This window comes from Phyllostomus hastatus, unplaced genomic scaffold (assembly GCF_019186645.2).
Source record: "Phyllostomus hastatus isolate PE091 unplaced genomic scaffold, TTU_PhHast_1.1 phas_scaffold_501, whole genome shotgun sequence".
Lineage (NCBI taxonomy): Eukaryota > Metazoa > Chordata > Mammalia > Chiroptera > Phyllostomidae > Phyllostomus > Phyllostomus hastatus.
The window spans coordinates 38,427,174-38,452,838 of NW_025334033.1; the positions used below are offsets into that span (position 1 = coordinate 38,427,174).

Below are 25,665 nucleotides of genomic sequence, written 5' to 3' on the forward strand. Positions count from 1 at the left end.
AAATGTTAAAGGGTGTGCTTTAAGAAGAAGAAAAAGAGAAAAAGAAAAGAAAATAGTCTAACAATAACATGGCACTAAAAACGTATCTATCAATAACCACTTTAAATGTAAATGGCTTAAATGCTCCAACCAAAAGACAGGGTAGTTGAATAAATATGAAAACAAGATCTATATATATGCTGCCTCCAAGAAACACATCTCATTTTGAAAAATACACAGAGACTAAAAGTAAAGGAATGGAAAAAGATATTTCATGCAAATGGAAAGGAAAAAAAGCTGGGGTAGCAGTACTTATATCTGACAAAATATACTTTAAAACCAAGGCTATAGTAAGAGACAAAGAAGGACACTATGCAATGATAAAGGGAACTAACTATCCAACAAGAGGATATAACCCTAGTAAACATCTATGAACCCAACATAGGAGCGCCTAAATATGTGAAGCAAATCTTGATGGACATAAAGGAAGAGATCAACAGGAATACAGCCATAGTCAGGGATTTTAACACCCCATTGACTTCAATGGATCGATCTTCCGGACAGAAAATCAATAAGGAGACAGCAGCTTTAATGACATAGTAGATCCAATGGATTTAATTGATATCTTCAGAGCATTTCACCCCAAAGCAGCGGAATATACATACTTTTCAAGTGCCAAAACTACTATTTTAAAATTGTGAGGTAAAATGTCATTCTTTTTTTAATTGCTTTTATTTTTTATTATTTTTAAAATTTTATTTTTCAATCACAGTTTATATTCAACATGATGGTATATTAGTTTCAAATGCACAGCATAGAGGTTAGACAGTCATATACTTTAGCAGGGGTGTCAAACTCATTTTCACAGGGGGCCACATCAGCTTTGCAGTTGCCTTCAAAGGGCTGAATATAATTTTAGGACAGTATAAATGTAACTACTCCTTAACTAGGGGCAAGGAGCTCAGCGCTGTTGCCGGGTAGAAACAAGGTGCTGGGCCGGATAAAGCAAGGTGGAAGGCAGGATTCAGCCTGCGGGCCTTGTGTTTGCCACCTGTGCTTTATAGAGTGTCGTCCCCTGCCCCGATATTTCCTGTAACCACCTGGCACCATACGTAGTTATCACAATATTATTGATTATATTCCTATCCTGTACTTTGCATCCCTGTGTAACTACCCATTTGTACTTCTTAATCCCTTCATCTTTTCCACCCAGTCCCCCAACCCTCTTTTCCCCAGCAATCATTAGTCTGTTCTCTGCCTGTGAGTCTGTTTCAATTTTGTTTGTTCTTTTAGTTTGTTCTTTAGATTCCATATATAAGTGAAATCATGTGTTATGTGTCTTTGTCTGACTTAGTATACTGAGCATAATAACCCACTAGGTCCATTTATGCTGTTACAAATGTTAAGATTTCATTGCTTTAATGGCTGAAAATATTCCATTGTATATATGTATCACTGCTTTTTCATCCACTTGTCTACTGGGTTATTTCCATATCTTGGTTATTATAAATAATGCTGCAATAAACATAGGGGTGCATATATTCTTTCAAATTAGTGTTTTGGGTTTCTTTGGGTAAATCCCCAGAAGTGAAATCACTGAGTCATAGGGCACTTTCATTTTTAATATTTGTGGTAACGCCACACTGCTGTCCACAGTGGCCACACCGTCTGCATTCTCACCAACAGTGCACGAGGGTTCCCTTTTCTCCACAGCCTTGCCAGGCCTTGTTGTTTGCGGATTTGTGGATCAAAGCCATTCAGACAGGTGTGCGGTGATTACCCATCATGGTTTTAATTTGCATTTTTCTGACAATTAGTGACATCGAGCATCTTTTCATATGTCTATTGGCCATCTGTATATCCTCTTTGGATATATAGAGAAGCATCTATTCAGTTCCTCTGCCCATGTTTAATTAGACTGTTTGCTTTTTCAGTGTTGAGTTGTATGAGTTCTTTATGAATTTTGCATATTAACCCCTTAGCAGATGTACCTAAATAGTGTCATCCTAAAGCACCATGTGCAGAATGAAACAAGCAGACTCAGCGGGCTCCTGGCCATGGCAGATGGGAGGAAACCAATGAAGCAGTTAAGCATCAAGCTGAGGGACTCCCACACACACGTGCACACATGGCTCCATAAATATTGTCTGATGTTGATGAAATACTGATCCTCACGGAACCTCAGAGGGTTGGTGACCTGAAGGATATTATTAATAACTTTATAACACTGACAAGGTGAATGTGCCCTTGCTGTTCAGATAAAATATGGAAGCACATTCACTTGCACTCACACACACGCCCTAATCCCCTCAAACTTCCTGATTTCATGGCTCCTCCCTGCACAGAAAGGCTTTTATAGCCATGCCTATATTTCCACACATAATACCTTGCTATGATCTTCCAGAGAGGATTCAAGAAACTGTTTTTAAAAGCACCTTCAGTAAGGGGTTGTCAACCTGACATTCAGAACATCTGTGACTCTTATCCAGAGCCCAGCAGTCCTGGGCTCTGTTGCCTGTGCTGGAGGGGGACAGACACTCACTGCTTGTGGGTAGGACTCATTCATGGCCCCCCTGCCCCAGGTAGTGTATTATTCTGTTTTAGTATTTCCAGGGCAGGCTGGCTGCAGGACTCCTCCTGGGAAGTGGTTGGGAACTGGCATGGAATGAGATAGGACATAGGGGTCAAAGGGAAAAGGAACTTTAGAATGTCCTGCTCCCCACCTTGCACATTACAATACATTGTTACTGACTAGCTGAGCTGTGTTCTTTTGCCAGTCACTGAAGCTCTTTAGACTTCAATTTTCTTATCTGAAAGATGATAGAACTAAAACTCTGAGGTACGTTCCAAGTCATTCTCTGAGGAGTAGCTGTGAAGTATTCTACATCAATAAAACTTACGTAAAGCTAGTTTTAATTTTTATTGTATTTTTCCATTACCATTTATGGGAAGCTATTTTTAAGAAGAACAAATGATGAAAATACATTTTAAAGTGTGCAGAAAAGACCAGTTGCCTTATGAAACTATAAGCAAGTGAGAAAAAGTATCTGAGCCCCAAACATAACATGGCAAATACTGTATGGTGAATACAAGTATTGGTCTCATTTGTCATTCCCCTGCAGGAGTGGTTTATGTCCTTGGTATATTCTGATAGTGTGAGGAACACACTGCTCCACCCCTTAACCTCGTGACTTGGCCACGTGACTCTGATCAGTGGGACATTAATGAACATGATGCAAGCAGAGATTTAAAATGTGTTTGTGTCTGTGGGTTGTCCTCCTGAGCTTCTGCTGTTGCCATAGAGAAAATAAAGTGCAGGTAGTCACTGCCTACTCAACTGGAACCTCAGAGGAGACGCATGCAGCAGTCCTGAATCAGGTGTGCATCCAGAAGGCCAGCCGAGTCCAGGTGAGCGTCCAGGTGAACCCCGTAGACCCATGAGTATTTTTGTCATAGCCACTGAGATTTTGAGGTTGCTGCAGAGCTTTATTACAAGAAAAGCTACTGATAAACTCTGCCAGGAAATTGTATATCAAGAATGAAGAAAGCACCTAAAGAACCTGAGAAGGTAAACACCTAACTATTCATGTGGGCGTCACCCAACCTAGAATGAAGTGTGGTCAACATAGTTACAAACGCGTCATTGTGACAGGGGCATTGATTTGAAAACAGCACACAAATTACAACAGGAGCTTATACAGTCGATTTAAAATGACACAATTAATGGTCATAAGTGGTTAACTTGGTAACAGAATTAGAACTTTATTGAGAAAGGGGTTAAAATCTAAACATTCCTGGAACTTTAGTTAGAACATTGGTTTTCAGAAGCTGCCATAGACTGTCTTTTCCCATCATTCTCAGCCTGGGGACACTGCAGGTGTTTACCACTGTAAGCCATGGGGCTGTCATACACTCAGCTTTTTTTTTCTTTGCAGATGGACTTTTATTTTTTAATGTTTTAAAACTGAGATGTACTCGACATATACCATGGTGTAAGTTTAAGGTGTACATCATGTTGGTCTGATACATTTACATACTGCAACATGATTGCCATCAAAGTGTTAGCTAACACCCCTGCAATGTCACATAATTATCGTTACTTCCTATGATGAGCACGATTAAGATCTAGCCTCTTAGCCACTGTGAAGTTCATAATACGGTATGCTGACCACTACCACTGTGCTGGGCACCAGCTCTCCAGCACACGTTTATCGACCAGCTGCAAGTTCGCAGCATGTGATCAACATCTCCTCAGTGCCCTCAGCCCCAGATCTTGCTAATCACCATTCTACTCTGCTTGTATGGTCCAGCTTTCTTCAATTCCATATTTACATGAGATCATACAGCATTTGTCTTTGCCTCTCTGACTTGTCTCCCTTAATGCCCTCAAGGTCCATCCAGGTTGTCACAGTGCGAGGATTTCCTTCTTTCTCGTGGCTGAATAATATTCCAATGGAATATTCTATGTATTATAATATGGAATTATGTGTATATAATTCCATATGTTGTATGTATATAGTTGCATCATTCATTTATCTGTTGACAAACACATAAGTTGTTTCTATGTCTTGGCTATTGTGAGTAATGCTGCCATAAACATGGGGATGTGGGTATCTCTGGATACTGATTTCAATTCCTTCAGATATATACCTAGAAGTAGGATTTCTGGGTCAAATAGAGCTAATATAGGAGTTCTATTTTTATTTTTTTTTAAACTGCTGTACTGATTTCCACAATGGCTGAACCACTTTACATTCCCACCAACAGTATATGAGTTCCCCTTTCTCCACATCCTCACCAGCTTTTGCTGCCTCTTGTCTTACACACAGGGCCTGGCAGAAGTGACGCCTACTTGAGTGTGGTTGGCGGGGCAATAATATGAGAGTAATAATTTATAGTTTTTATTTGAACATTTCACCTAAAATGTCATATAGCGTGCTTGAGTGTGATATTGTTATATTATAGAATTACATGCTTATGATTTTGTAATAAAAGATTTTGTAATAAAAGGGGGCAATATTTGTGTGCACCCTGTATGGCAGCCATCCTTACAGACGTGTGGTGATATCTCATTATAGTTTTGACATGACAGTTTGTATTTCCCTGATGGTAAGTGAAGTTGATCATCTTTTCATGTAGCTGTTGGCCATTTGTATGTCTTCTTTGGGAAAATGTCTATTCAGGTCCTCTGCCCATTGTTTAATTTGGTTGTTTGGGTTTTGTTTTGTATTTGTTATTGAGTCATATGAATTCTTTATATATTTTCTTGTTAACCCCTTACTGATATATGGTTTGTGAGTATGTTCTCCCATTCAGTGGGCTGCCTTTTTTATTTATCAACTGTTTCCTTTGTTCCTGGGTTTAAAATAGTCCCACTTCATGTATTTTAGTTTTCCTTGCCAGAGCACACACCTTAGGAAACAATGTCTCCATTTCTCCTGGAATCCAGCTGCTACAGAATCTGAACAAATCAACTTTAGAGAGAAATGTGCACATATTCGTTCCAATATTAAATAATATAATTACAATTGTTGCCATCTGATTTTTATGCTGCTCTGTCTACTGAACTTGGGAATCCTACTCAGCCAACAGTAGGACTTTCATTGGTAAAAGACCAATGTCTTAGTTTTGTTTAACAAATTAAGCAAAGAGGATTAGAGAATAAACTAGGCAGGAGGATAAACTCCCCAAACTCAGTATCGGAGTATCAATCATACTTATAAGAATGAAATAATTGTTATTTTACTGCTTGATAATAGATAATGTAGCCAATGGGAAAAAATTGTGATAATCTCTGAATTGCCTATGCTGTTATATTAAATGAAAAAATCAACCAGATAGTGTTATAGTAATTTTGCAACAATGTAAAAAGAAAGAGCTGTGGAAAACAAGGTTTGGAACATTCATAGAATTGTGAACACATTGTCTTTGGGTGGTAGAGCAGCTCAGTGATTAAAATTTTTCTTTCTATTTTTCTGCATTATCCATATTTTCCATATTGACTATGCACTGCTCAAATAAAATATTTTTTGAAATTACTTTTCCTAAATTACAACTTTATTCTTTCAAAATGTAGTTTTTCTTTTTGGTATACTTGGTTCTATCTCTTCTTCCATTGTCTTACCAAAAAAGTGGGAAAGCAAATTCATATTTCCTAGAATTTATGTACTTCTATCTTGATCTTCAAAAGTTTTGTTCATTACCAGCAACATAAATGTTTGGTCCTACAACTAAAATACAGCTGCATTTTTTAAAACCTGATATTAACCAGAACAATGAAATGGCGATCTCCACAAGAGGGTTGACAATGCCTCACAGCCTGGTCATTAAAAATGAAGATGCCAGCCTGTCACTGCAAGATCAAGGACATTTTGACATTACAAAGGACATGAAAATACTGTGTCCCAAAGGCATGCCAGTCATATCTCCAAATTTGTAATTATTTCAACATAATGGACCGGCCTAAGTCAAAAGTTATTCTTAACAAATTATAAAAATCATAATCTCAAAAGAATAAAAGGGCAGCATACTCTTCATCCCAAAGAGCTTGAAAGACTTTATTTAATAAAATGTCAAGATCTCTATTTCTCCAGGCAAGTAGAAAATAGACATGGGAAGTGATATTCCTAAGTCCACATAGAGTACAATATTATTATGTTAGATACTTACTGATTTATGAATGTTTCTTGTGTCATTAGAATCTTGAAAATATATGTTACCACTGGGCTACATAGAGAAAATATTTTTTAATCAAAATTCCCATGTTGCAAAAGTAATTTTGCATACAGCAATATTTAGTGTTTTCATTTCCAAAGTAAACATTTGAAAAAGTAACACTGTTTTCCACTTGGTCTTATGGGGAATTGCTACTTATAACTACGGTTAAACAGCTTGCAAAAATATGACATTATTTCATTGTCTGATAGTAAGAACAAAGTGTAAGTAAATAACTCTATGTAATGGTTTTCCAGCTTCAGAAAAGTACACACACTTTTTCTAGTTGAAAATCTAGGAACATTCATTAAAAATTAATAGCCTTGTATAATAAATAACATAAGCATATCTTAAAAGGTGTGAAAGATTGATTATTGGCACTTTGTAAAATTAACAGTGAAAGACTACTATGTCCCATTTCAAAGATTTACCTGCATTTCTAGAAAGGCTCAGGAACAATTTTGGGAGTTGGCTGAATGTATAATTTCTTTTAGATTTGCAAGGGCCAGAAAACAGCCAAACTTACCTCCTATCTGTGCACACACACCCAGCACCCCCCACTCACACACATGTGATAGCAACTAAGATCAGCCACGAACTGATTTGTTTTTTAAAGTAATGGCTCCGCTACCTTTTTTTCCTTCCTCATAAAGAGGAAACACATTGTCCTTTCTGCTGGTTGTTTGTGGGTGGAGAAGCAGAAGCTCACCAGGATCCAAGGAAAAATGACAAACTTGTGGAGAACACTCCAGTGAGCAAGGTTGAGTGTAGTAAGTTAATACTAGAAAGAGCGGGGCAGACATCCTAAGTCATTAGATTACAGAGGAGGCCAAACAGTGAGTGCTCCAACGGTCTGAAGCTTCATTAGAGGGAAACCACTTTCCTGCCCCCACAACTGAGGGAATGGAGAGGACCCGCTTGCTCAGCTCACTCCTCCCTGCAGGGGTGTCCAACCGTTGGGCGTCTCTGGGCCGCACTGGAAGAAGTGTTGCCTTGGGCCACACATTAAATACACTGAAACACGTAATCACACAAAAAGTCATAATGCTTTAAGTAAATTTACAATTTTGTTTTGGTCCACTTTCACACCATCCTGGTGACACCCTGGTGGAAAGAGCACCTGTGCAGGCAGACACTGGTTCTCTCTGCTGCTTCTGCCCAGGGCTCCCTGGGGCAGGTAGGCCCCCTCCTCCGGGGGAATCCAGCCCCAGCGGGTGCCACCTGCTGCCTATCTCAGGGTTTAACCGTTAGCAACCCTCGTGGCTAGCGGACCAAGGCCAACACCTTCCTCCTGGCTTCTGGCAGTAAACAGGTGATATTCATTCCCCGTCTTTATGCTTTTATGTCTCAACTTGCTCAGAAACCAAGCCTCTTTGAGTACCAGTTTTAGGCTGGTTTTGTTTCAACAGTACTGTAGCAAAGTACCGTACTCACTCTCAGAAAAAGGCTTTCATTCTTTGCTGACTGATTTACAGCTCCAAGCCAGATCCACTGCCTGGTGACGTGAGGAAGCCACCCATCACCACAGGGCGCAGTAGGTTAGCACCTGCATAATCCGAGTGCCAACAGCACAGTTCTGGCCACAGCAGTCTCCGACTTGTGCTCTTATTTATTAATGATTCTCTTTTAAAGGGATCACTGTATTTTAATTTAAAGTATTAAGCTCGAAGGAAACTACATCACCACTGTGAAAGGAAAATTAAGTACCGAAGGAAAATAATCTTGTCAAAGATCAACACAAAAACCAACATAACACTCAGTATATGCCAGGCACCATTATAAGTGCTCAATAAATATTAACTCATAGAATTCTCACAATAATCCTATGAGCCAGGTACTCATATTGCTGACATTTTTAGGTGAAAAACTGAGGCATGGAGGAATTAAGAAATTTGCCCCAACTCAGGCAGCCAGTGAGGGATGGATTGGAATCTGTCCCAGGTGACCTGGCTCTAAAGTCAGCTCTGACCCACCCCAAATATAGAAAGAGACCATAACAAAAAAGGCAGTGGAAAAAGTCAATAGTCTCACAGTATAATTATGATATAAACAAAAATGAAATACAAAGCAATAACAACCAACTCATTAACAACAATTCACACCTGAAAATTGTAATTTCCTTGCCCAAGAAATAACTGCTAACAATCAGTGGATAATATTTTAAGTTTTAAAATGAAAATGACATACGAAGAATAATAACCAATTGATTTATGAAAATGCACTCCAGAAAATTGTATTTTTTCTCATGCAAAATATAACTGTTGATGATAACTCAATAATTAAAGCTTCATTTTAAATGGCTTCATTTTCAAATCGATTAGAATGAAATGTCCTGAAGGGAAAGAGTGTTTTAATTTGTTTTTGTTTCTCCTTTGCTGTGTCCTAGGCAGAAGAGGATGGAGGTTGGATAGACCGGAATCACTCGGCGTTTACATGATGGCATTTTTCCCTACCACATCCTTCAGTGTCCTTGTCAGGAGTCATTCTCACCACCCCTCCTCCTCTTTCCCCTCAGGAGCCTGCCTTCAGTGAGTCATGTGGTTGGCAGGAAGTGAATTACAGTTCTTAGCTCCAATACTGTGTATCTGTGAGGTCAAGAATGTGATGGGCTATCCTTTTCATAAAGGGTGCAAGAAGAGACACCCTGTTAAGCCTCCCCACCCCATTTTTCCTTTGCCTCCTGGTCACACAGTTCCTATGCATTTCCCAGCCTCCCCTGAAGGGAGGTGGGTTCACGTGACTGACTCTGGCCAACAGAATGTGAGTAGAAGTCATTCCTGGCACCTTCAGTGACCCTGAATGCCCTCTCTTCGTCTGTAGCTGGAGGAAGCCAACAAAAAGACCTAGAGAAAACCAAAACCCCAGAATAGAAGGTGTGTGACTTCACAGTCCCCGAGTGACTATGCAGCAGAGGACCCACCCCCACTAAAGCCAACACTGGACTACAGGGTGAGATGAGAAACCTTTTACTGTCACTTTGATTTTGAGATAGTTTATGAGAACAGTTAGTCTGCCCTGACTAATATAATGCATTAAACAAATGCTTAACTCTTCCTGGTATTTGAAAATTGTTCCTCTGTGTAGCCCTTAAAATGACCCCTCTTTGGTAACTGTCGCTACCTGTAGAGCTTGGTCCTTCTGTAGGAAATGTGCTTCCAGATACTGATGGAAACAATCAAAGGCTGTGTCACCCCAAGCCATCTTCTGGCTGCGTCTGCTCTGGAACTTGCTGGGTTTTCTCCTCGATAACCCTTTGCTGTAACCGGCACAATAACTAAGTAGGATTCCCGAGCTTTAATCACAGAATCTTGCTTTTCCCCATTGTCTCTTTAAAACTGTCCAGGTCCTTCTCTTAACCCTGAATTTTACTTTGATTTCATTATTAGATTTAAAAAAGAAAAGAAATCTGCTGTCATTTTACATCACAGTTGCAATCCCAGTTCATTATTTAAAAGTGTCAAGTTGGATACAGTAATCAACAGATCAATCCTCCTTCAAAATTGAGACTTCTCTCTTCCACATGCCCCTCCCTGATCTGGGCCAGCGGCCACCTGCTCCCTCACCTTACCAGAAAGGGGTCTGGTTAATATCTTCTGTATTCAGTTCTTTCCCTCCCATTTACCCACGTCTGTTTCTGACCTGCATCCCACCCAGGAGGGAAGCTGCAAGGGGAAGGAAGTAAGAGAGAGGAAAACTCCTACTTGAGAAGTAGTATAGTAAGAGAGTGCTATTCCTTCTGGTGTTGGCAGACATTTAAAGCTGACGTTTTCTATTGTATGTATCTTTTGGGGTCCTCTGGATACTCCCTTCTGGGTCCCTCTGACTGTGGCACTGGTGACTTATCAATGCCTTTCATTTGGCTGCCCACTCCCAACACCCTCAGCTGCTGCCCCCGAGGCCCCCCCACCTCAGCCCCCACCTGTGTATCACTGCACGGCCATTTATTGCATGGTCTCCTCACACTGGCTGAATCACAGTGGAATTAGTCCAGGCCATTGGTTCCACATTTGGTCACTAGGCTCTACATTCCATGAGAGAGGCGGGCAGTGTGATTATCAGAGGTGGCAGCTGCTTACCATCCCATCTCGCTGGCTCCTTTGATATCTCAGAGGGGACAGAGGATTGGGTGACAGACTCCAGTCTACCAAGCCCCTCTACCCACAGGGTCACATTGTTAGCTCTCTGGATGTCTGCTGGAAGTCTCCTCCTCAGGTCTGAGCTGAGGGGGTGAAAATCACAACGCAGTTTAGGTGGAATCACAATGCAACTTTCCCTCCTTTTTTGAGACAAATCCTCACAAAATTGTTTTAATCTGAACCTCAGTTCACTTATCCTTCTCATAGGTGAAGGGCTTAATGAATCATGTAAGTGATTTCAGCCTTTTTTTTTTCTAGATTCTGTACAGTGGGACTTAATTCATTCCAGAAGGCTGTTTGAGAACCTAATTGTTTGAAATGGGAGACATTTGAGAACTGGGGTGGGACTGTGTATAATTTTAAGACCGTCCCTCCCCCCACTCCTTATATTTTTTGAGAAAACAGCAAATCAAATAAACAATTTGTTTAACAGGCACTTGGGCACGCTATTATTTCAAATGCATGGACGATTTTTACAAAGCATAAGCCTCAGCATAAGACATTATTAGACTTTCAACTAATGGCCTGTGTCTATTTGTTTTGCTCAAGGAGGAGCTCTAGGATAAATCCCAAACCCCTCTAATTATCTCTTCTCCTAGGTTTCTTCTCATATAATTTCTGTAAAAAAGAAAATGCAGAAGTAATCACCGAGTCAGGCAAAATCAATATAGCTGTGCACCACCAAGCAGGCACTTTCCAGCAAGCTCCAGCTGAGATCACAGGGAGCTTGACCAGGGTTCTCACACTTAGATGTACATTTGAATCTTTGAGAGTGTTTTTAAAAAATACCCATGCCCTAGACCCAAAGCCAGAGATTGTGATTTACTTGGTCTGGGAAAGAATGGAAAAATTTCTCAGTCTCCCTGTGCATTATAATCTACCCAGGCCTGACACCACCATATGAGAAAAGCTACGAGGACAGCTGGTTTTGCAAGAAATTTGAACACCAACAGAAAGAGTAGATTCTCAATAGTAGTAACATGTGGTAATCCAATAGACACAGTGGGCCAAATTCTCATGTGATAGGAAAATTGGGGGCGGGGGGGTGGCTAGAAAATGCAGGCAATGGGCATATTTAATTTTACAAAGATTATCCTTTTATGGCAATATTGACCTATCCTTCCTACACATACCCCCGAAACCCTTAAAAGCTATTTTCTTTTAAATCTCATATAAGCAGCCTGTGCTCTCTGCCAAATTCTTAAATATGCACGAGGAATCCACATGTCACAATGTTGCCCCAAACCAGCTCCTTCCACCCGTTGCCGGTAATCCAGAGGACGGAGGGAGGAGTCGGAGGACTGTTCATCCAGAAAACAGCAAAAGTTCTCTGGGCAGCACCCAATGTGCCACAGGGTTGAATTCAGCAATTAATCTTAGGAAACAAAGCTGAGCAGAGCTCCACAAGAATATCTTGAAAAGAGAACAATATTATATTGCAATAATTCCCCGTAGCCCAAGCTCACCTGCACTTTTTGGCTGTATTACACAATAGGTTGTTTTTAAACAGCTGTCCTGGTAATGCCTCATATAGGAAAGAATCTCTATACAATCTGAAGTAGCTGTTAGACTTAGATTTCTGGGTACCTGTTATGCCCAAAAGCAGTATGGCAGGTCCTATGATGGACAGAAAATATAATCCATGGGCCTGGCCCTCAAGGCAATGGTGATTTTGTTGACACGGGAAGGTACACACACAGGCTGTGACATGCAGGCACCAAGTAAGGTGTACAAAGAAAAGCTGGCACAGAAGGTCAGAACAGGAGACTGCTGGCGGCAGCAGTCACTAGGAAAGCTTCCAGGCAGGCAGGAAGATTAAACCAAATCTTGAAACGTAGTTGGGAGCTCAGAAGGAGGAGATAACCAGGTAGGGAGTACCTTGAGCAAAAGCCCTCTGGCAGGAGCAGAGGGTGCCTACAGGTGGGGAGGGGTCGAGGCCTGCGCTCTGGAAGTGACTCTTAGCAGGTGTGCTGTGGTCGCCAGCTTGCAGCGCCTGCTCAATTTCATGAACGTGAAAAATATAGTCGTGCTACCACTGAGGAAAGCTATCGAAAGCAACATCCCTTTGTGACAGAATCCAAGCTGAGAGAGTTGCACAAGGCAGTATAAAGCAGGTCTACAGCTTGCAGCTATAAAGGGGGGCGGGCCAAGTCGGCAAGCACTGGAGATTGGTGTGACTCGGGAACCCAAGGGAACTTTTCCTCTAAAGCAGGGAGGTGTGGCCCTAGCACTGTGCCCAAACCTCAACACAGCGCCAAAAGATGGCCAAGAGGATGAGGATGCCGCACTGCCAGTGGCTGCCTTTGTGAGGGCCACACGACCACTTGCTACATGGCAATGTGAGGTCGTGACTGGTGGGTAGTTTTGTGTGGGTCTTTTAATCCCTCCCAGCACACAACAAATAATTCTAGTATTTCAAAGAATGAAGTGAATTTAGAAAAGGAAAATGTTGAGAACCTTCAGCCTGTGCAGTGCAGCGTGGCTGGGTTTTAACAGGAGAGTGACTGTGGAAAGAACACAGCAGGAGAGATCATCTTGTCATTAATGCCCATTGGGGTGGAAGCAGGAGAGCATCTACAAGCAAGGACAAACTTAGTTCAGTGTTTCTGATGTATTAGTTTCGAAAAGTAGGAAAAGGGCGTGTCCTTTTCTACTTTTCAACAAAATTTTAAATACCTTCTCTTCTACCTAGGAAAAAAACAGCAATGTAAGTAAAACCTAGTAAATATTGCCTCAAAATGTTTCCATAGTAATAGTTCTCCCTTATATATTTTCCCATTATTCCAACTTCATAACGTTATAAACCTCAGTTTCATGATCTGTAAAATGGAGTAAGTCACCTCTTCCTTTAAAAAAAAAAAAAAAGAGAAGATTTTTGTTTGGGCCTTCTTAGCTTTGGGCAAGAAAAGTACTTGTTACTGGCCAAGGATGAGTAAGCCCCAAATATAAGGGTTACAACCCAATTTCATTTTATACATGGAAATCCTAAAAGATATCTAGATATCTCTAGGGACACTTACAGTGTGTCGTGATAAAAAATTCAAAATATACTCAAGGAGTCAAGTGACTGGAAACTCAGTTAAGAAGCCAATAAATTAAAATAATTTTATAGGCCTAATAATAAAGCAAACTTACATCATAGGTATTATGTTTGATATTGCTCAGAATTAATGTAAGGATAAAATTAAAAGATTTGTTAGAAAGCACTTTGCAAACTCTAATGCACCTAAGACAGTGTAAATCATATGAAAGCTATGAATTCTAATACAGGAAGCTGATAATTAGAGTGTTCAGTGCTTACAGAAGGTCCCACTGTGCTTTCACGGTGGGAACTCAAACCCAGGACCCCACTACTAGTGATGTCCATTCCCTAGTCAGCAGAAGACATGCTCTGGGCTCAAAACTCAGCTCAGCCACTGACTAAACATATGGCTTACAAAAGTTTCTTTATTTCTCTGAGCCTCAGTTTCCTCACCTACAAAAGAAGAATAAAATCAACTTCACAGCATTGTTGATAGGATTAAAAGACATAGTGCATAGTAAATGCTCAGCACAGTGCTTGATAAATGGAAGTTATTATGATGATTGTTGCCATTTTGGGCCATTTTCACTGAACCAGGCATTACCCAATTCTAGTCGCTCTTAGGTCAAGATTTCTGGTACCAGGCAGTGCTTAGGCAGTATCAGAATTATCAGGACATGTCTTCAACATCTTACCACTCCCTTCCAAATGCTTCTTTCCCAGATTTCACCTCCTGGGTTGGAACCTCATGTAGGCTTGGGGGAGTAACCCAAGCCTTCTGTCCTTCTCTCTCCTTTTCCACTTAATGTCAGCTATGTCTCATTCCTTCTGGATGCTGCACTCTGCTTTCCTAAGTAACAGCTAATCACCTGAAGGACTAATCTACCAAAGTATTGCCTGCTAAAATTGGATAGTGCATTACTTTCCTCTCCCTGAGATGCCATCATCTGAACAGAAAGCCCATGGGCACACAAGCTATGTACTAAACCATAAGGATGGCCCTGCCTCCTATAAATTCAGCTCAGTACCTCCATGTCTGAAAATCTACAGAGCACAGAAAACTAGGAGGTTGGATAGGGTTTGCATAATTAAGAGGGAGAATATAAGCAGTAAAATCAATTTCCCATAACCTGATCTGCAAGAATATTTTAAAAGCCATGCCTGGCAAGAAAAAAAAGATTGGGTCATGAGGAAAAAGTATTCCCTAAAAAGAAGTAGAAATAAAATTAACATATTAGGTAGATATGAGAGCAAACCAAATTTTCCTCTTTAAATATAAGTGTAAAGGCTCTGACTGGTGTGGATCAGTTGGTTGGGCATCATCCTACACAGCAAAATGTCAGCGGTTCAATTCCTGGTCAGGGCACATGCCTGGGTTGCAGGTTTGGTCCCCATATGGAGCACATACAAGAGGCAACCGATCAATGTTTCTCTCTCACATTGATGTTTTTCTCCCTCTATTTCTTCCTCCCTCCCCCTCTCTCTAAGAATAAATAAATAAAATCTTTAAAAAAGTAAGTAGGAAAAAAATAATTAGCCAAATACAATATGCAACCAGATCTGACAAGGAGAGAAAGAAGGTTAGAAAATGTAGCCACCCCAAATGTACATTGCCATGGTGTGAAATACAACACCAGCAGGGTTAGAGCTTTCTCTTGGTCCTAAGGGCTTGGGCTTGGTCTCTCAGCTCCTTCAACTTGCTACCAAAGAAGGTTCCCCTAGCAGGGGTGTCCAACCCTCAGCCTGTGGGCCACATGTGGCCCAGGATGGCTATGAATGCAGCCTAACACAAAATCATAAATCTACTTAAAACATTATGGGATTTTTTTGTGATTACATGTTGCAATGTATTTAACGTGTGGCCCAAGACAACTCTTCTTCCAGTGTGGCCCAGAGACAGCAAAAGGTTGGACACCCCTGCATAGCATCATGATTATGCTACACTCTCTAAAAATATTATTTGTTTTTCTGAAGGTATCAGATTAAAAGAAATACTTTTTTCATTTACAGCAATGCCTGTGCTTAAATATAGACAAGTAATATTTGATGTAAAGGAATATATATGTATGGAATATAGAAAATAACAAGAGGAAAAATCCAAGTCATCCATAATCTCTCCCAATGAATAATTGCTAAAGAATTTTTTTCACAACTTCTAGCCAAGATGGAGGCACAGATAGATATGCTCCCCTTCCTCATACAACCAAAAGAAGAAAAACCAACTTAAACACAAAAACAACCAGAAACCAAAACTGCAACAAAACTGAACTGTATGGAAGTCTAACAGCCATGGAGTTAAAGTAGAAACATTCATACGGACTGGTAGGAAGGGTGGAGACTGGCAGCCAGGGCAGAGAGGATGCACAGCAAGGTGGCAGCTGGCAGACTGGGTTGTCCTGCATTTGCATATAGATAAATGGGGAAGAACAACTGGGGAGCAAGACAGACCTTGCAACCCAGGGTTCCAACATGGGAAAAGAAAGCCTCCAAACCTCTGGCTATAAAATCCTGTGGGTATTTCCATGGTGGGAGAAACTCCCAGTCTCATGGGAGAGTCCATTGGAGGGACCCATGGGGTCCTAGAATGTACACAAACCCACCCACCTGGGAATCAGCATCAGAAAGGTATAATTCGATTGTGGATAGTGGAGGAAGTGACTGAAAGGGGGGTGAGAGCCAAGCAAGCTGCATTGTTCTCTCTCTGACCCCTCCCCCACATACAGCACCACAACAGCGATGTGGGTTGCCCATCCCTGGTGCATACCTAAAGCTCCACTCCTTACAATGGAAGAGGTACACCAAGAGAAAGAAGTATGGCCCAAATGAAAGAAAAGATTAAAACTCCAGAAAAAAACTAAGTAATAAAGAGATAGCCAACCTATCAGATGCGAAGTTCAAAACACTGGTAATCAGGATGCTCACAGAAATGACTGAGTATGGATGCAAAATAAAGGAAAAAGTGAAGGCTATGCAAAGTGAAATTAAGAAAAATATTCAGGGAACCAACAGTGAAGGGAAGGAAACTGAGATTCAAATCAATGTTTTGGAGCAAAAGGAAAAAAATAAATATTTAACCAGAACAGAATGAAGAAAAAAGAATTCAAAAAAAAGCAGGAGAGGCTTAGGAACCTCCGGGGCAATGTTAAACATTCCAACATCTGATTTGTAATGGTGCCAGAGGGAGAAAAGGAAGAACAAGAAATTTAAAAATTATTTGAAAAATTAATGAAGGAAAACTTCCCCAATTTGGCAAAGGAAATAGATTTCCAGGAAGTCCAGGCAGCTTAAAGAGTCCCAAAGAAGTTGGACCCAAGGAGGAACACACCAAAACACATCATAATTATGTTACCTAAGATTAAAGATAAGGAAAAAATCCTAAAAGCAGCAAGAGAAAAGTAAATAGTTACCTACAAAGGAGTTCCCATAAGACTATCAGATGATTTCTCAAAAGTAACCTTACAGGCAAAGGGGCTGGAAAGAAGTATTCCAAGTCATGAAATGCAAGGACCTACGTCCTAGATCCCTCTATCCAGCAAAGCTATCAGTTAGAATGGGAGGGCAGATAAAGTACTTCCCAGATAAGGTCAAGTTAAAGGAGTTCACCATCACCAAGCCCTTATTATATGAAATATGAAAGGGAGTTATCTAAGAAAAAGAAGATTGAAACTATGAACAGTAAAATGACAACAAACTCAATATCAACTATCGATAACTTAACCTAAAAAATAAAAACAAAAACAAACTAAGCAACAACTAGAACAGGAACAGAATCACAGGAATGGAAATCACATGGAGGGTTTTCAATGGGGAAGGTTTGGGGGGAAGAATGGGAAAAAGGTACAGGAAGTAAGAAGCATAATTGGTAGGTACATAATAGACAGGGGAAGATTAAGAATAGTACAGGAAATGGAGAAGCCAAAGAACTTATATATACGACCCATGGACATGAACTAAGGGGGGAATGCTGGAGGGAGCAGGGGTGCAGGGCAGAGAAGGATAAAAGGGAGAAAAATGGGACAAATGAAATAGCATAATCAATAAAATATACAAAAAACTTTTTTTCACTACCAGTTTACATTCGGTATTATCTTATTTTGCCATTTATAATGTGTACCCACATTTCTGGCCCAAACTTTCAGGAAAAAAATCTTTCATTTTAATGTTTTATTTCAATTATTTATTTATTTATATTTAGATACTTATTTTTTGTGTTATAAAGGAATTTTAGCATTTATTTTTTAACATAGTATGGCATAAGAAACTGTATGTAACAAATAATTACAAAGCAGAAGAACAGATACAAGTTACAAGAATCTATCTTGCTCTGCGGGTACGATTCTTGTTGAATCGTTGGCCAAACTGCTTTCACTGCTTTCAAATTCACCTTAAGTTCAACAAACCCAATTATTGGATTCCCAGGGTAGTATTTTACATGTAGATATTGTTATTGCTTTCTAGAGTTACACTTTTAATGCATAAGTATAAATAAAAAAATTAAAAACATTTATATAGATACAGAATTAGTACTACCCATGTATAATATGCACCCTTATTTTTCCCTAAAAAATTTGGGCAAAAACTGTGTATTATACATGACAAAATATGGGTATTTTGTATTAGTTTAGGTGCACAGCACAGTGGCTAGACAATTATGTACCTTACATATATATGTACATAAGTGTGTGTGTATAAGTGTATACATACACTTACATACATATATATATAAAAATTGAGCTCATCTATGTTTAAAATCATGTTATATAATATTCTTTATAAACTTAATTTCATGTAATACTATATAGAGGTACTTTAACTTAAACCATTTTCACAATGCTGAACACTGTTACTTATATTATTATGAATTATTATAATTAACAATATTATAGATGATTTGTGTACATGTCATTGCAATTCCAATTACTTCCTTTTCGTGGATTGCTAGAAGTAAAATTACTAGGTTGGCAAGTCAAATATTTCAAAGGCCTTTACCATAAACTGCCATATGTATTTCTATCAAGTTTATAGCAATTTATCATCCTACTAGAAAATACAAAATGTTCATCTTGTCATACCCTCCACCATGCAATGACTGTTGTTTTTAAAAAAAGAAAATAAAGGAAGATGTATTTTTGAATCCAGGAAGTTTGTGGCTTCTCAGCCAAATCACTCCAGTAGCCATTTCCCTGAGTAAATCAAGATGTAAATATTGTAATAACACCAGGCACAATGAACAGAGTACTAATGTTACAAGCAGGTTCTTAAGTGACCCTTTGTATCATCTCCTCAGACAGTCAGTCAGGGTCCCAGCACAAACTAGACAGCTCTACAATAAGGAGTTGAATATTTAATAAGTGAGTGTTTACAAAAAGTGGTGCAGAGTCAAGACTTGCAGGAGGACAGCAGACCAGCATGAAGGAGCTATGCCACCCCTAGGCCTAAAGGGGAGGGGAACGGACCAGGACCAATCACTGAAGAGAGAAAGGATGCCTGACAGTAGATGCAGCCCAGCAGGGGGGAGCCAGAAGAGGGACACTTTGACTTCATTCCCTTGCAGCCCTTCCTACCAGAGTCTTCCATTAAACCAGCACAGTTTCACCCAGAGGGCAGGGCAATGGAACCTGGTTATGATGCACTGTATGTTTGTGTCCCCCCAAATCTAAATGTTAAAACCCTAACCCGCAGTATGATGCTCTTAAAGGATAAGACCTTTGGGAGGTACTCAGGTTTAGATGAGGTCACCAGGGTGGAGCACCCACAATAAGATCAGTGCCTTTATTAGAACAGAAAGAAACCAGAGTCCTCTCTTTCCACCCTGTGAGGACACAACAAGAAGGCAGTGTCTGTAAGCCAGGAAGATTGCCCACCAGAGAAAGAAATGGCTGGCACCTCGATGTTGGATGTCGTGGCCTCCTGAACAGAGAAATAAATGTCTGCAGTGTTTTGTTATAGCAACCGGAGCAGACTGAGACACTGGTAGACACAGTCGTACAGGTCTGCCTCTCAGGTCACAGAGGATGGGGGCGGGGAGTGGGTCTGGAGGGGCGAGCTGAAACCATCCCACAGACAGCTAGTAAGAGACGAGCAGATCTGCAAGGTGGCAGCAATCTGTGCTTCACAAACCACCACGCTAAATAATCCACTGGTGTCATTATTTTCTGTGGAATTCTCAAGCAGCAAGTGGCAATATGACGATGTAATCATTTCCCTTTACTTTACTAATTTACAAAGTAAAGATCTGAAAGGTTTTTTCTTCTCAAGGGATCAGAGGATATTTGTGGGTCCAATAATGTCTTTGAAAACCAGAAGAAATATTAACTATGCCTTTAAATTACCCAGGCAGAGGGATGTATTCTAATAAGCCACTGAGTGAAAAACCCTACTGCGATTGAATTTATTTTTCCAGAGAAATGGAGGAAATAGTCATGAATGTTTCATTAAGACTCCTCCTAATCATAAATGTATGTCCATGTCTTAACAAGTACATGTTGTTAGCACTGCAACTATCCAAGCCAGCAAACAGTTCTGCGAAATTGTCTTTAGTCCCTCGCAAATGACAAAAGTCCCACTGAGGCTTTATCACACATTATTTAGTAAATCCATGAATCTACAAACCAAGAGACATGGAAAACCATGGCAACCAGGAACAAGATTGGAAAGGCAGCTACGGTTTGAAGGACAACACTGGGAGGGATACCTGAGCTCTGAAGCCCACCCCTCCCAGCTCACTGGACTTGACCTTGCCTTGGCCACTCCTCTTGCCTCTGCAGACTCAGTACAGGAACTTGTAGCTGGAATGGTTTTTAGGAGTTTAACTGGTCTAAGTCCCCTGCTTGCAAACATATTATTATCATTTTATACATGAGGAAAATAAGGCCAGAAACTTCAAGTAGCTTGTCCAAGGTCACAGAACTAATAAACAGAAAGACAGAATACTAGAACTCAAGTCCTGATCTTCCTAACCCAATGCTTTTACCAACTCCAATTTTTATATGGGCTGGTTGTGTAAATGAATGGAGCAAAGGAAAGATACTCAAATTCTCCACATATCTCTGATGGTGATAAACATGCTGTTATGGCCACCATAATGGCATACTAAAACTGAAATTAATCTATAAAATTGCACACACCGATAATTTTACATCTCATAGCAAATTTATCCTTCAGAAAATATCATAAAATATAGCAGGTGCTGGTTTTTATCAGCATAGCCAACACAGATCCAGTGTATTTTTATTCTTTCCAAGTCCTCATAATTGTTAGAGAATTTGTTCATTTGGTTAATGATAAGTATTTTAAGAACAAGAGAGCAAGTACCTATTGAGTGATGTTAATTAAGCAGACAAAAATTACAAAAGCATAAAGAAGTACAAGGATAAAAGTCCTCTACTTAGAGCTAATAAAAGCAAGACTGAGATAAAGCTTACAGCCACTTGGTTACCATCATCATCAACATCATCATCGCCATCCAATCTCAGGGCAATCTCATTTGAGACAGAGAATTCTCATCTTCTTTCATGGTCTCTCATGAGTACCTCAACCCTATCCCTAAATGAGGTTTGTCAAGAACCATCCCTGCTAGATAAGTCAGGTTTTTTTCATTCATTCTTTTGTGAACATCAAAACAGATTTCCCAGCCTTGCAGCTCCAGAGCATCTGAGTCAGCATTCTGGGATGGAGCCCAGGCACCAGTGTGTTGTAAAAGCTCCCCAGGTGATTCTGATGAATCAAAACACAGATGACTGGGCTCTGTCCCAGAACAACCAAGAAACACTGCGGTTTAAATCCTGGGAGATCTGTGTTGTGAACAGGCTCCCCTGAGTTGATTCTGATGCATACCAAAAAATTAGAAATACTCCCGCAACGGACAGGCATAAATCTCTCCACACCTCCACAGGGGATCCATTGGAATGATGATCTATGTTAAATGGAAATTCAAATACAGACAGACTCCAGTCATTCCCACGGCTAACCTCTCACTGGCTTTCCATTTTGGATAAATGTTAAATTTGCTCCTTAGGGCAGCTGTTGAGTGTATTTAAATGTACTGTGGAGACTGCATGCACAACTCTGATGCATTTCTTATTGTTTTTTCATATATTCACATATCACCTTTATGAGCACTAGCTTCACACCAAATAATAAAAATGCACATTAAACAAAAATACAAAGCAAAGTGCCATTTTGAAAAAGTGTTTAATTTTACTCTAAGACTCTTCTTGTTCCCTCTCTTTTAATATATTAAAATAAATTTGAATCCATTTACAAAATCTGTGTTGATTTAAGTAAAACAAGATAAAACACATCATTAAAATTTTATGTTAAAGTAATATCAGAGGCAGACTCCAAAATCCATCTAAGACAAGAGCGACCTGACATTTTAAGAAACACTTTTCAAGAAAACAAGTCACCAGTCATGACATCTTAAATTTTCAGAATACAAAATGTCAACGCCAAAAGGATTGAGTGGGTAAAAATTGAGAACAAATGGGTCCAGAGAAGTCAAGTCTGTTTCAAACAAAACAAACTACAAGATTCTTCACCTCACTGAGTAGCTGCAGCACATGGGCATATTCACATTTTCCCTTTTTCTTTTTTCCTCTACAGATTCACTCTCTCCGCTTTGTGCAAGCCTGAATGGTGATCCATAAAAATGTCATAAATTATAGAGTGCAAATAGTGTCGAATCCTGTGCTCACAAGGGACCCAAAGTGGTAATCCTGCATTCCTCAGTTTTAAATACACAGAAAAATGCTCTGGCCTACCGTGTAAAAGGATGACATTTGCAAAAACACCTCAGTGGAGCTCATCACTGATTTCTGCTGCCAGTGAAGGGAGGGGAGACAAGAAGATGAGCTGGACAGTAGCGTGACTAAACTGTCATTCTATTCATGAAAAGTCCAAATACAATGGGAGGGCAACAGTATGTTTACTCCAACTAAAATTAGATCAAATCCTTCTTGTCCAGCTTGCCAGATTTGTTGAAGTGTTAACAGACCAATACAAATATTGTTCTTTGCTGCACAAACTTGAAAACAGAACCGATGTTATTCATTATCCCCATGGGGTGAGCCATGCTTGGAGTAAGGGCTCACTTCATTCTCCCTCTGATGCTATAATCATATTGTTGCTCCTCATTAACGACCAAGTTATTTAAAAGGCCATCTAGTCCAGATAGGTCATGCAGGATGTCTCCAGTTAACCCCCACAATTCACAAGCCATGGTGAAGCTGCATTAACTACTGTTATCACTCAACAATCTTTTGTCAGATCAAATAATAGATGAAGAATATAATTATGATTCAGTAATATGAAAAAGTTTACATAAACCAATAGTTTTTAACTCTCCCATCCCTCCTGCCTTTCTCAGCACCCCTAAAAAACAACAAATGGACTTCCGGCCAAGGTGGAGGCATAAGTAGGCACACTGTGCCTCCTCACACAAACAAAATAAGGACAACAACAATTTAGAAACAAAAAACAACCAGTACTGACAGAGAATTGAACTGTATGGAAGTCCAACAACCAAGGAATTAAAGTAGACACATTAGTCCAGACCAGTAGGAGAGGCGGAGTCTGGATGGAAGGGGTCTCAGCAAAGCCATGGCTGGTGGACCCCAGGCACGCAAGGCAGCAGCTGGCAGACCCAGTGAGGTAGCAGATTGTGGAGGGGCGCTGCATACAAAGTGGCTGGCTGACTAGGCAGTCCCACATTCGTGCACAGATAAATTAGGTGAAATTGGGGAGCAAGGCAGACCAGGCAACCCAGGGTCCCAGTGAGGGGAAATAAAGCCTCAAACCACCAATTGAAAACACCTGTGGGGGTTGACATGCCAGGAGAAACTCCCAGCCTCACAGGAAAGTTCACTGGGGAGACCCACAGGGTCCCAGGATGTATACAACCCCACCCACATGGGAATCAGCACCAGAAGGGCCCGATTTGCTTGGGGGAAGGAGCGGAAGGGACTGAAATCTGGCAGAGAGCAGAGCAAGCACCATTGTTCCCTCTCAGAGCCCTGCCCCACATACAGCATCACAACACAGACTGGGTTGCCCTGCCCTGGTGAACACCTAAGGCTCCACCCCTCATATGTAATAGGTGCATCAAGACAATAAAAAAAATGGCCCAAATGAAAGAACAGATCAAAGCTCCAGAAAAAATACAACTAAGTGATGAAGAGATAGCCAACCTATCAGATGCACAGTTCAAAACACTAGTAATCAGGATGCTCACAGAACTGGTTGAATTTAGTTGCAAATTAGATGAAAAAATGAACGCTACAATAAGTGAAATACAGGAAAATGCACAGGGAACCAATAATGATGGGAAGGAAACTAGGACTCAAATAAATGGAGTGGACCAGAAGGAAGAAAGAAACGCCCAATCAGAAAAGAATGAAGAAACAAGAATTCAAGAAGATGAGGAGAGGCTTAGGAACCTCCAGGACATCTTTAAATGTTCCAACATCCGAATCATAGGGGTACCAGAAGGAGAAGAGGAAGAGCAACAAGTAGAAAAGTTATTTGAACAAATAATAAAAGAGAACTTCCCCAATCTGGAAAAAGAAATAGACTTCCAGGAAGTCCAGGAAGCTCAGAGAGTCCCAAAGAAGTTGGACCCAAGGAGGAACACACCAAGGCACATTGTAAAGAGGAGAGAATCTTAAAAGCAGGAAGAGAAAAGGAGACAGTTATCTACAAAGGAGTTCCCATCAGCCTGTCAGCTGATTTCTCAAAAGAGACCTTACAGGCAAGAAGGGGCTGGAAAGAAGTATTCCAAGTCATGAAAGGCAGGAACCTACATCCCAAATTGCTCTATCCAGCAAAGCTTTCATTTAGAATGTAAGGGCAGATAAAGTGCTTCTCAGATAAGGTCAAGTTAAACGAGTTCATCATCACCTAGCCCTTATTATATGAAATGTTAAAGAGACTTATCTAAGAAAAAGAAGATAAAAAACATGTACAGTAAAATGACAGCAAACTCACAATTACTAACAACCACAATTCAAACAAAAGCAAAAACAACTAGAACAGGAACAGAACCACAGAAGGGGAGATCACATGGAGGGTTAGCAACAAGGGAGTGGGAGGGGGAGAAAGAGGGAAAAGGTACAGAGAATAAGTAGCATAGATTGTAGGTAGAAAATAGACAGGGGGAGGGCAAGAATAATATGGGAAATGTAGAAGCCAAAGAACTTATAAGTATGGCATATGGACATGAACTAAAGGTGGGAAATGTGGGTGGAAGTGGGTGTGGAGAGTAGAGGGGAGTGCAGGGGGAAAATGGGACAACTGTAATAGCATAATCAATTAAATATATTTAAAAACAACAACAAATGACTGATTTGCATTTCACACCCTCTCCCTTCTTTTGTGCTGCCTCATTGCCTATCAGCAGAATAATACTCAAAATATGACTGACAGGAAAGAGAGAGGGGAGCACGACAATTCTATAATATCTCTGCCATTAATTATCCACTGAGTACCCAAAAGTTGGCTGGAGAGAAATGGCCTCTGCCTGGTTTCTGCTGTATCAACATTCCGGAGTCCTGGAGGACAGCCAAATACAACATGCCTAAAACCTCATCTACCAGTGACTATCCAGGAACACCTTTCCCTTGCCTTGCATCCTCCCTAGACAGTTAAAGTTGCCATCATTCCACCATTAACACCTTGAGGTTACCCTTGGTTCCATCCTATGTTGGTATCAAGCCACAACCAGTCCCAACCGATTTCAACTCTTCCTTCAAGATCTCTCAGAATCTTCCTTTCTTTTCATTTCCATTATTTGGGCCAAGAGTTAAAGAATGAGCAGAA

At 40.3% G+C, this 25,665-nt stretch overlaps 1 protein-coding gene and 1 long non-coding RNA gene across 2 annotated transcripts in view; one reads left to right on the forward strand and one right to left on the reverse strand.

Annotated features, from left to right (window-relative positions):
* Positions 1–25,665, reverse strand: part of SLC35F4 (solute carrier family 35 member F4) — a 157,197-nt gene that overhangs the window by 106,044 nt on the left and 25,488 nt on the right. The gene's annotated exons all lie outside the window — the stretch shown is intronic.
* On the forward strand, positions 9,525–22,872 carry LOC123808433. The gene is made up of 2 exons (XR_006783785.1): positions 9,525–9,642; positions 22,456–22,872. It is a non-coding gene; the product is annotated as an uncharacterized LOC123808433 (long non-coding RNA).